This window comes from Macrobrachium nipponense, chromosome 4 (assembly GCF_015104395.2).
Source record: "Macrobrachium nipponense isolate FS-2020 chromosome 4, ASM1510439v2, whole genome shotgun sequence".
Lineage (NCBI taxonomy): Eukaryota > Metazoa > Arthropoda > Malacostraca > Decapoda > Palaemonidae > Macrobrachium > Macrobrachium nipponense.
Window position 1 is genome coordinate 100469767 of NC_061100.1, and position 9626 is coordinate 100479392.

Consider the following 9626-nt stretch of genomic DNA (forward strand, 5'->3'; position numbering starts at 1 on the left):
TGGAATTTAACTTTTAGCCAAGCACTTTCTGGGCTCCAAAGGCTTATTCGGCGCTAATGAATTTTTGAGACTTATGTCAGTGAATTTCTGAACTGAATAATAAAATAACTTTTAAAAACTGATACCCTCCATAAAAAATTACAACTTCGAATTTAGGATATGCACATAACCTTTTAATGTAAAGCAGTAAAAAAGAAATTAGCATGTTAACTTGCAGCATATTCGTAACTATAACCTGCTTAACTCCAGTCACGATCCTGCATTATTACTAGGTTGGAAATCTGAAGTGAATAAAAAGAATTAACTTAGAATATACACAAACTTGTAATATCCCCAATTTCATTAACATCCGAGCACGACTTGATAAAGATTTTAACTGCGTCCCATGCGTACTCATACGTAATTCTTGCAGCTCGAGTTAGAAATTAACCTAGATTACAAGAAAAGTGCACAACAATAGGTATGTTATGCAATGGCTTCAGAGTAAGTCTGACACTGATGCAAAGTTATTACAAATTAATTTGCAATCTAAGCTCTTGAAAATTACTACACGATCAGTTATGAAAAAATACAAACTTCCAACCCCCTCGACAATCAACAGATTTACCATGTTCATACTGCATTTATATAATGGAGGAATCCAGTCAGATTAACCCTTAAACGCCGGAGCAGTAAATAAAAAAATGACTCCCGTATGCCGGAGGGGTTTGGAAGTGAGCGCGTAAGCGGAAAAAATATTTTTTCAAAAAATCACAGCGCGCTTAGTTTTTCAAGATTAAGAGTTCATTTTTGGCTCCTTTTTTTGTCATTGCTTGAAGTTTAGTATGCAACCATCAGAAATGAAAAAAGTTATCATTATCATATATAAATAATGCGATATATGATAGCCGCAAAAAACGAAAATTTATCATATATAATTGTATTCAAATCGCGCCTGTGCGCAAAACGGTTGAAGGTAACAAGTTACTTTTTTTTTCGTTGTAATGGTGCACTAAATTGCGATCATTTTGATATATAAACACATTGTAAAACGATAAAAGCAACACAGAGAAAATATTATCACAAAATAATGCATGAATTCGTAACGCGCTTACGTAAACACATATTTTTTTTTTTTCAAAAAAATTCACCATAAATCTAAATATTGTCCTAGAGACTTCCAATATGTTTCAGAATGAAGACAAATGATTGAATATTACTATACTGTAAGAATATTAGCTTACAAATGCAGTTTTCGGCCATATCTGACGAGCTAAAGTTGACCGAATGTCGAATTTTTTTATATATATATTTTTTTTATATGCAATTATTTCGGAATAAAGAAAAGCTACAACTTTCAAATATTTTTCGTTTTATTCTACATGAAATTGCGCACATTTTGTTCATATATAAAACTCTATGAAATGCCTAATATGAAACGGAGCAAATATTCCGAGAATGGGACTTACGCATTTCGGAGATTTGTGGCGGAGAATCCGCGCGCGGAGGGAAGGAAAAGTGTTTTTTAAAAAATTCACCATAAATTTAAATATTGTGCTAGAGACTTCGAATTTGTTTCACGATGAAGATAAATGACTGAATATTACTAGACTGTAAGAGTTTTATCTTACAATTGCGTTTTCGACCATTTCGGTAGAGTCAAATTTGACCGAACGTGGTTTTTTTTCTATTTATCGTGATTTATATGCAAATATTTCGAAAATGAGAATAGCTACAACCTTCAACTATTTATTATTGTTGTATTATACATGAAATTGCGCACATTTTCATATATAAAACGTTATGTAACGGCTAATTTAAAATGGTGCAAACATTACCACAATCGCACGTATGATTTTTTCGGAAGAGTTACCGCGCGGACGTAAAGAAAATGTTATTTTTTCATAAATTCACCATAAAATCGAAATATTGTGCTAGAGACTTCCAATTTGTTGCAAAATATAGGTAAATGCTTGAATATTACTAGAATATAGGCGTTTTAGCTTACAATTGCGTTTTTCGACCATTTTTCGGTAGAGTCAAAATTGACCGAAGGTTGAAAATTTGTCACTTATCATTTTTTATATGAAAATATTTCAAAATTGATAAAAGCTACAACCATGGGTTGTTTTTTAGTTGTATTGTGCATGAAATTGCGCACATTTTCATATATAAAACTTTATGTAACGGCTAATTTAAAATGGTGCAAACATTACCACAATCGCATGTATGATTATTTTCGGAAGAGTTACGCGCGACGTAAGGAAAAAGTTTTTTTCATAAATTCACCATAATCGGAAATATGTGCTAGACACTTCCAATTAGTTGCAAAATTAAGATAAATGATTGAATATTACTAAAATATAAGAGTTTTAGCTTACAATTGCGTTTTTCGACCATTTCGGTAGAGTCAAAGTTGACCGAAGGTTGAAATTTTGGCACTTATCGTTATTTATATGAAAATATCTTAAAACTGATAAAAGCTACAATCAGAGTATTTTTTTGTTGTATTCTACTACAAATGCGCACATTTTCATATATAATACTCTATGTAACGGCTAATTTAAAAATGGTACAAAAATTATGTCAAAGTGACGAAATAATTTCAGAGATGTGTCACAGATACTTTTTAGTGCGGCAAGAAAGAAATTCGCGCTTGCGCGCCTCGCTAACGATTGTAAACAAAACAAACACCTTGATCCGTGAACTCCCAGCATCCCCCAAGGCGCGTGATTCAAGAGTTTTCGGCTGGTAGGCCTAAAAGTATTTTTCCGCGAATTTTTTAAAAAACAAAAAACTTTTGTATGTCGACGTAAAATACGTCCAGTCGGCACCCAGAGAGACAAAAAATGTCGACGTAAAAATACGTCCAGTCGGCGTTTAAGGGTTAAACTTTCTTTTAACAGCTAGACAGTCAGACACCTTTAAGTTATAGTTTGTTTGGCGTTTTTACGTTGCATGGAGCCAGTGGTTATCCAGCAACGGGACCAACGGCTTTACCCTACAAGTTAAGAACTTCCAGTGTCTTAAGAATTGCCCAAGTCACACAAGGAATAATCTTACATTAACTAAGAATTGCCTGTCAGGTCATGTCAAACGTGAGGTATAACCCGCCTAACAGACATCGTTTAGTGAATAGACTAAAATGTATACTATGCCAAGAGCTTATTTGGTTGTGTTGCCTTAGTTATTTTAATGAATTCATTCATATGTTCAAAGTCAAACCACAGCTACTAAGAGCATCCATTTAAAACACACTCTTAAAGCAAATCAATCACACCTCAACTTACAGATTAATCAACAGGATGAAATCTCAAAGTTACTCCTGATAAAAATAGATAAACTTAACTCACGGGGTTTAATATTTTACCCTAAAGTGAAGTTTACTACATCACCTGATTTGTTAAGACTGGTTTACACCTATGCGCTTTTGTGGTGCGGTCTGTTACGGCATGGGACAACAAGAAACCACACCACCATCGCTGGCGGGGGCTGGCGCTGACTGTTACAGCCGCACGACACCGCCCGGATTTTAAATCATTTCAAATTTCTGCGCGGCATTTGGCGGCGTGATGAAGTCGCACGAAGCCGTAAGTGGTGTGGCGCGGCGCTGCAACAAAACAGGTAAGAACCCGCACGGTGCCATACCACACCGCACCTGAGGCGATGTGGTGCGACGTCGTACCACCCGCGAGGGAGTGTTACGGCGTGATGTTATGGCGTTGTGCGGTGCGGGGCATGCGGCATGCGTGCGGCATGTTACGGTGTCTCCCTAGTTCGATTTTTTTTTTTTACAATTATAAGATCTATGTATAATATAAAAATATTAAAATTTACTATTTTTCTAAATATGTTTTTAAACTAGAAACATACTGATTCGTGAAAATTTGGTTAACATTAGACTTAAATCCTATAATATTTACATTAAATGTATTTAACAGTCTATTCTTTATACATTTGATAATTTGCTAGCCAGTACTTATTCCCAAATATCTTGCCATCCATATACGAAATAAAATCTGCTATTATTACCATTGAATTATTTTTATCCCTTTTTGAATTTGCTTCAAAATCTAGTTTTAAAATCCTTAACCTGCCATTAGTTTTTAATTTACATCATTTTCTAAGCAATTCGAATTCCCAGGACAACAAATTCTTAACCAAAGGACAGAAATATACCATATGCATATTAGTTTCTATGCATCCACAACCGCATTCCTTAACATCTTTTATTTTCATCATGGCTAGCCTATCATTAGTACTTAAAACTTCATGAACATGCTTAAACAAAATTTCTCTACTTTTATTTTCTATATACTTATTATTTACATGTTCCCAAATTAGTTTCCAGTTGAATAGTGGATACAATTTTTCAATATTTGGAACATATTCACTGTTTTTCATTAAATGTTCATATACCACTTTCGTTTTTATCTGTGGACAAGAGGTCATCTTCGTAATATATTTATCATACTTTCATAAAAACTAGATGTAAAAATGGTGCAATCCTAATGGCCTGTCCACACGAGCGGGCCTGATCGGCGTGCTCCGGGGTTCACGGGCAAATTCTGGCGGGTTTACCCATGAATGTTGTCCACACGGGTGAGGCGATGGAGAGGTGGGCGTGCCCGACGATGCCAGTAGTGTGTTCAGTGCGGTACGATAAACATGGTGCCTACCGCAAAGAAGAAGATAGCATAGCATGATAATTGCTTTGTGTGTGATGAAAAAGGAGAAATAGAAGAGAATATGGTGCAAAGAATAGCTCGGTAAAAGAAATGTATATGGTTAACATACGTCTGCCAGGGTCGAAGTAAAAGCCATCGGGCACCACCGTGGTGATTTTGCTACAAGACCCATCGGGCAATTTGACGGTTTGCCCGTCAAGTGCGCCCGTTAGAGGGGAAATCCGCCGATCAGGCCCGATCGTGTGGACAGGCCTTAATGTTGGCATTCATTTTCTATAAGGTAGGTTGCTCTGACTTTACAATAATAAATAATCATTTGGTAACCAAAAGAACGATCTTTTAAACATTTTAGAAATGTACTAAACTTGATTGACTTCGCTTTACACTGAATATCAATAATTCCACAACCACCTCTTAATTTTGACAAAAACATAGGTCGACTGGATGGAAGGTTGCAGCGCGTTCTGGGGAGGATAAAAGGGGCCGAACAGACCACGGAGCCATCATTCGCGCTTTGACAGCCTGTCGACATTGTAAAAATAGATTTTTATTTTTTTTATAAATTATTTTAGTTATTTTCTTAATATTAAATGATTTTGTACATTTTATATCATTGATAATGTTTCTTTTTGTAATAAATGTTAAAATACTGACTTGCATTTACATTTTCCTTATTAATGCTTAATGTATATGTCATGACAATATATGATGATATGATTGGATGAAATTAAAATTAAAAAGCATGGCCATAAAAAATAACATGATGAAATATAACAGGAAATCTAACACGAAATATGATATATGAAATATGAAATAAATAGAACTCGGAAAATAACTAACTATAAAAGGAAATGTAACATGAAATAAATATGGCCATCAAATGATATAATAACCTACAAGGTAAAGAACAATTATATAATATTGAGAAAATGATCAAATGAACATGAACATTCAAAATATGATGAAACAATAATTAACATTGATTGGACATAGTTTTTAACAGGGGAACAATGAAAAATCAATAACAGACTAAAGACATATTGGCCTCAGTTGATAATACATGATATTTTCAGTTGAAAATGCTTTGGTATAAACCAAGTCTCAATTTCATTTTCTTACATTCTATACTTTATGTTCATTTTCTTAGTGTGCTTTTCATGTTCAATTTCTTACTTTCTATGCTTTAAGTTAATTTTCTTACATTCCTTGCTTTAAGTTAATGTTCATTTTCTTACATTCCATGCTTTATGTTCATTTTCTTACATTCCATGCTTTATGTTCATTTTCTTTCAATACTTTATATTCATTTTCTTTAAGCTTTATGTTCACTTTCTTATTTTCTATGCTTTACGTTTAATATACGTATTTTTGTTATGTCCATCATTTGCTTCTCATTTGTCTCATTATTAATTTAGTTATAATTACTACTTAAAAACACTGCAAGCCACCCGCAACACACCACTACACGGAGTAACAGCAGCAAGAGCGCGTGCCCTGGCATAGCAACAACGCCGCAACTCTGTGCTAGACACCGCAACAACACGTCGTAACATGACGAACACACCGCACGGGTCCGCGCCACGCTGCCCAAGAACTAATTTTTTCTCCATACCGCGTCAATAAGCATGCGGTTTCTTAAGGTCCCAAGCCGTAACAGCCCGCAACACAAAAGTGCGTAGGTGTAAACCTACCTTTACTCAAACTTTCAAAAAATCCTGTTTTAATCTTTCAAAAAATATTCACACTAATACTGTCAAGTAACTCGCTAGTTTGATACCATAACTTATAAGGTTGATTTTAATTTATAATGTCTTTACTCTACCCTGATTTATTCTTAAATTTAATCCTCCTTACTAGTAAACCTGAACTTTACAGTTTCTACTTAAGTATAGTCTAGATATTAAGTTTCATAGTTTATGTTATATTAAGAGTACATTAAATTGTGCATCGATTATCACAAGTATTCAAGGCTTACATTATTAATGTATCACAGGCTTTTCTATATTCTAGAACCTTTTAGAAAATTTCATATGCACTCCAGTCTCAGGTTTACAACAAACCCTAGTTTATATAAATCACTAAAAATTTTCATTGGGTCAAAAGGAAAGTAAACAATTACACGAATAAATTTTATATCAACAAAAACACCAGTTTCTCCGGATACTCAAAACTTACTGTGTAGAACCTATGATTAAACACCAGTCATCCCAGTTCATTATTTCTGTAGGCACAACCAATGAAAGTTCTGTTGCTATCCTAGGATCTTAAAGTCAACTTTCATGAACCTTCGTAGCTATCCCAGTGGTATAGGAGTTAAAAAGTAATTGTTGCTCTTGCTCTAGGTTTCTTACCAGCATTAATTTTAATTGCTGCTCTGTTCTTACCAACAACCTGCAATTTAAGGTCATTATTAGTAAATGCCCACAATGGTTAATTCTCGTTCAACTCTCCTTCAAAACCTAAAGGCTAACCAAAGCTAACCAGTCAAAAGCTAAATGCTAAAGGGCTAACCAATCCAAAGCTAAACAGCCTTATGGAATTAAAACTAGAATATTTTATGAAACTTAAAGAAATTAAATTACTAGATTCATTAAGCGAACTTTTAAAACTTCCCCACAAAGCTCAAGAAACTTTAAAGCTCATATGTTAAGGTTTATCAAAATGTCTAACTTTATTATACAAGTTACTCAAGGTCCAAGTTAAGTTTTAAGCAATAACTATTTTAAATATAAAAGTTAATAGACTAAAGGCAAAGACGACGATGATTAAGTTATTCAAAATAACTAATCAATCTCATTACTCAGTTTAAAAAGACTACGATGATCAAGTTATTCAAAATAACTAATCAATCTCATTACTCAGTTTAAAAAGACTGAGGATTGATTTAAGTTTCTTTACCAGGTAATTTTACTAAATGCAAAATTAAGGTTTCCAAAAGTCACCCTGTACAAAGACTCCAAAACTAAATCCTCTAACTATACAGTTTTAAAAAACTTAGTTACTTATAACTATAAAGCTGTACAAAAGCTTTTAGTTACCAAGAAACCAAGATTTAACCCTGCAACTATCTAACCCTTCAACTACTCAGCTTTATAAAACTCCAAAAGATAACTTACACTTATGGTTTGCAAAGACTTATGTAGAAATTTCAAGTCTTTTAGTTATCACTAGTTTTCCCCACTTAAGCCTAAGGTTTGAAGGTTAGTTTGTATTTGTTTTCTGCAAGCCTCCTTTGACGTACGGTAGACAAGGGTCTACCGTACGCCAGAGGAACTCCTCCCCGCTTCAGGAGCACCGCCCCTGAAGGGGGAGGATTAGCTTGCCGAGTGTTAATATTGAGTAAACTGACTCAGTTCCAAAAAAAAAGTCTCACCTTTTGTTATAGAATAAAGCATAGTTACGAAATTTAGTCCAGAGGAAAGTAGATGTGTTATAGTCTTCGAGGGCGACTATAATGCCGAAATCTTCAACGTACATACAACAATCTGAAAGTGTTAAGAATAACTTGAAGAAACCATATAAATCAGTAAAATTAAATTCACTAAAACCAACCGCGACCAATGTTCAGAACATCCAAAATTCTGTAGTAATCAGATCTTAAAACTTCATACTAATTAGCACTAATAAGAGTTACGTTTACGTTAAACTGTTTCTAAGTACGATTAGAAACTGGAATTCACAACTAACTCAAACCAATCACAGTTTCCACGACCAAAACTAAGAATATTGTACCAAAAACCAATATAAAATCCAAACTAAACTTAAGAATAAAACTTAAGTTTAATTGTAACTTATTTATTGTTACTTAAAAGCCAAATTAAAATTAGTACCATACTTCATACTTACATCTAGCTAGAATAAGAAACTGCTTCAAAAACTTTCAAAATATCCAAATTGAGCGGGAAAAAAAAAAAACTACCAAATGTCAGTTCATACAATAAGATTTAGTTTTAGCAAAAATACTTCAAAACTTAAATATAATGTACTTCTTATAACATCCACAAATCATAGCAGAAAACATTAATCAAGAAGCAGTATAACTTTATATCCATAAAACAACAGCTCTAAAAACCCACAAAACAGCTCTATAAACCCACTAACCAAAACCTATACACAAAAACCTGGTATAAACTACTGAAAATTTATTGATAACCAAGATTCATAAAGTTAATAAAAGAGGTTTAAAGACCACTTAAAGTTACAAAACACACTAAGACCAGTATAAATAACAGTAATTATCAGTAATAGTTTCTCTACACCCGTGTATAAATGACAGTTCAATTACCAGCAATAATTTCACATTCATTAAAACAAAACCCCAAAAACCATTTACTAAAACCTATACATTACTAAAACGAAGTATACAAAATTTATCTGTATTCAGTTTCACAAAATCAATAAACAAAACACTGAACAAGCATGGTAACGAAATAACTCGATACCACAGGATATCTCACCTTGTAGATGTTCAAGGACCTTCCAACACCCGCGAAGACTCACATTCTCAGCAGTTTTCAAACTGGACTAAGCAAACAAAATACCGCGCTGCTGCCTGCTGGGCAAACGTAATGCTCACCTCCGCGAGACAAGGAGGAAGGAGAAGCCTGGAATTATTCTGTGACTCTTTTTGTTGTTCATTCAGCGACCACTAGATGGCAGGGGCAACAATGCACTCTTGTCAGAATTATCACGAAAGACGCAAAATAAATCATGAATAAAATGGGGAAGCGCAATTGAGAGAGAGAGAGAGAGGGATTATTGATGATTATGAAAAGGACATCTGAATGCTAAAGCTTACTTGACGTATTAAGAGAGAGAGAGAGAGAGGGAGATTCTGAAAAAGATATCTGAATGCGAAAGCTAACTTGACGTATTAAAAGAGAGAGAGAGAGAGAGAGAGAGAGAGAGAGAGAGAGAGAGAGAGAGAGAGAGAGATGTGAAAGCTAATGTGAACCTTGC

At 34.1% G+C, this 9626-nt stretch overlaps 1 long non-coding RNA gene across 1 annotated transcript; it reads right to left on the reverse strand.

The window, feature by feature from the left end:
- Positions 1–6782: 6782 nt before the first annotated feature.
- LOC135211689 (uncharacterized) lies at positions 6783–9181 on the reverse strand. Its single transcript, XR_010313709.1, has 3 exons — positions 9125–9181; positions 8041–8152; positions 6783–7058 (listed from the first exon to the last, which is right to left on the reverse strand). It is a non-coding gene; the product is annotated as an uncharacterized LOC135211689 (long non-coding RNA).
- Between the last annotated feature and the right edge of the window lie 445 nt (positions 9182–9626).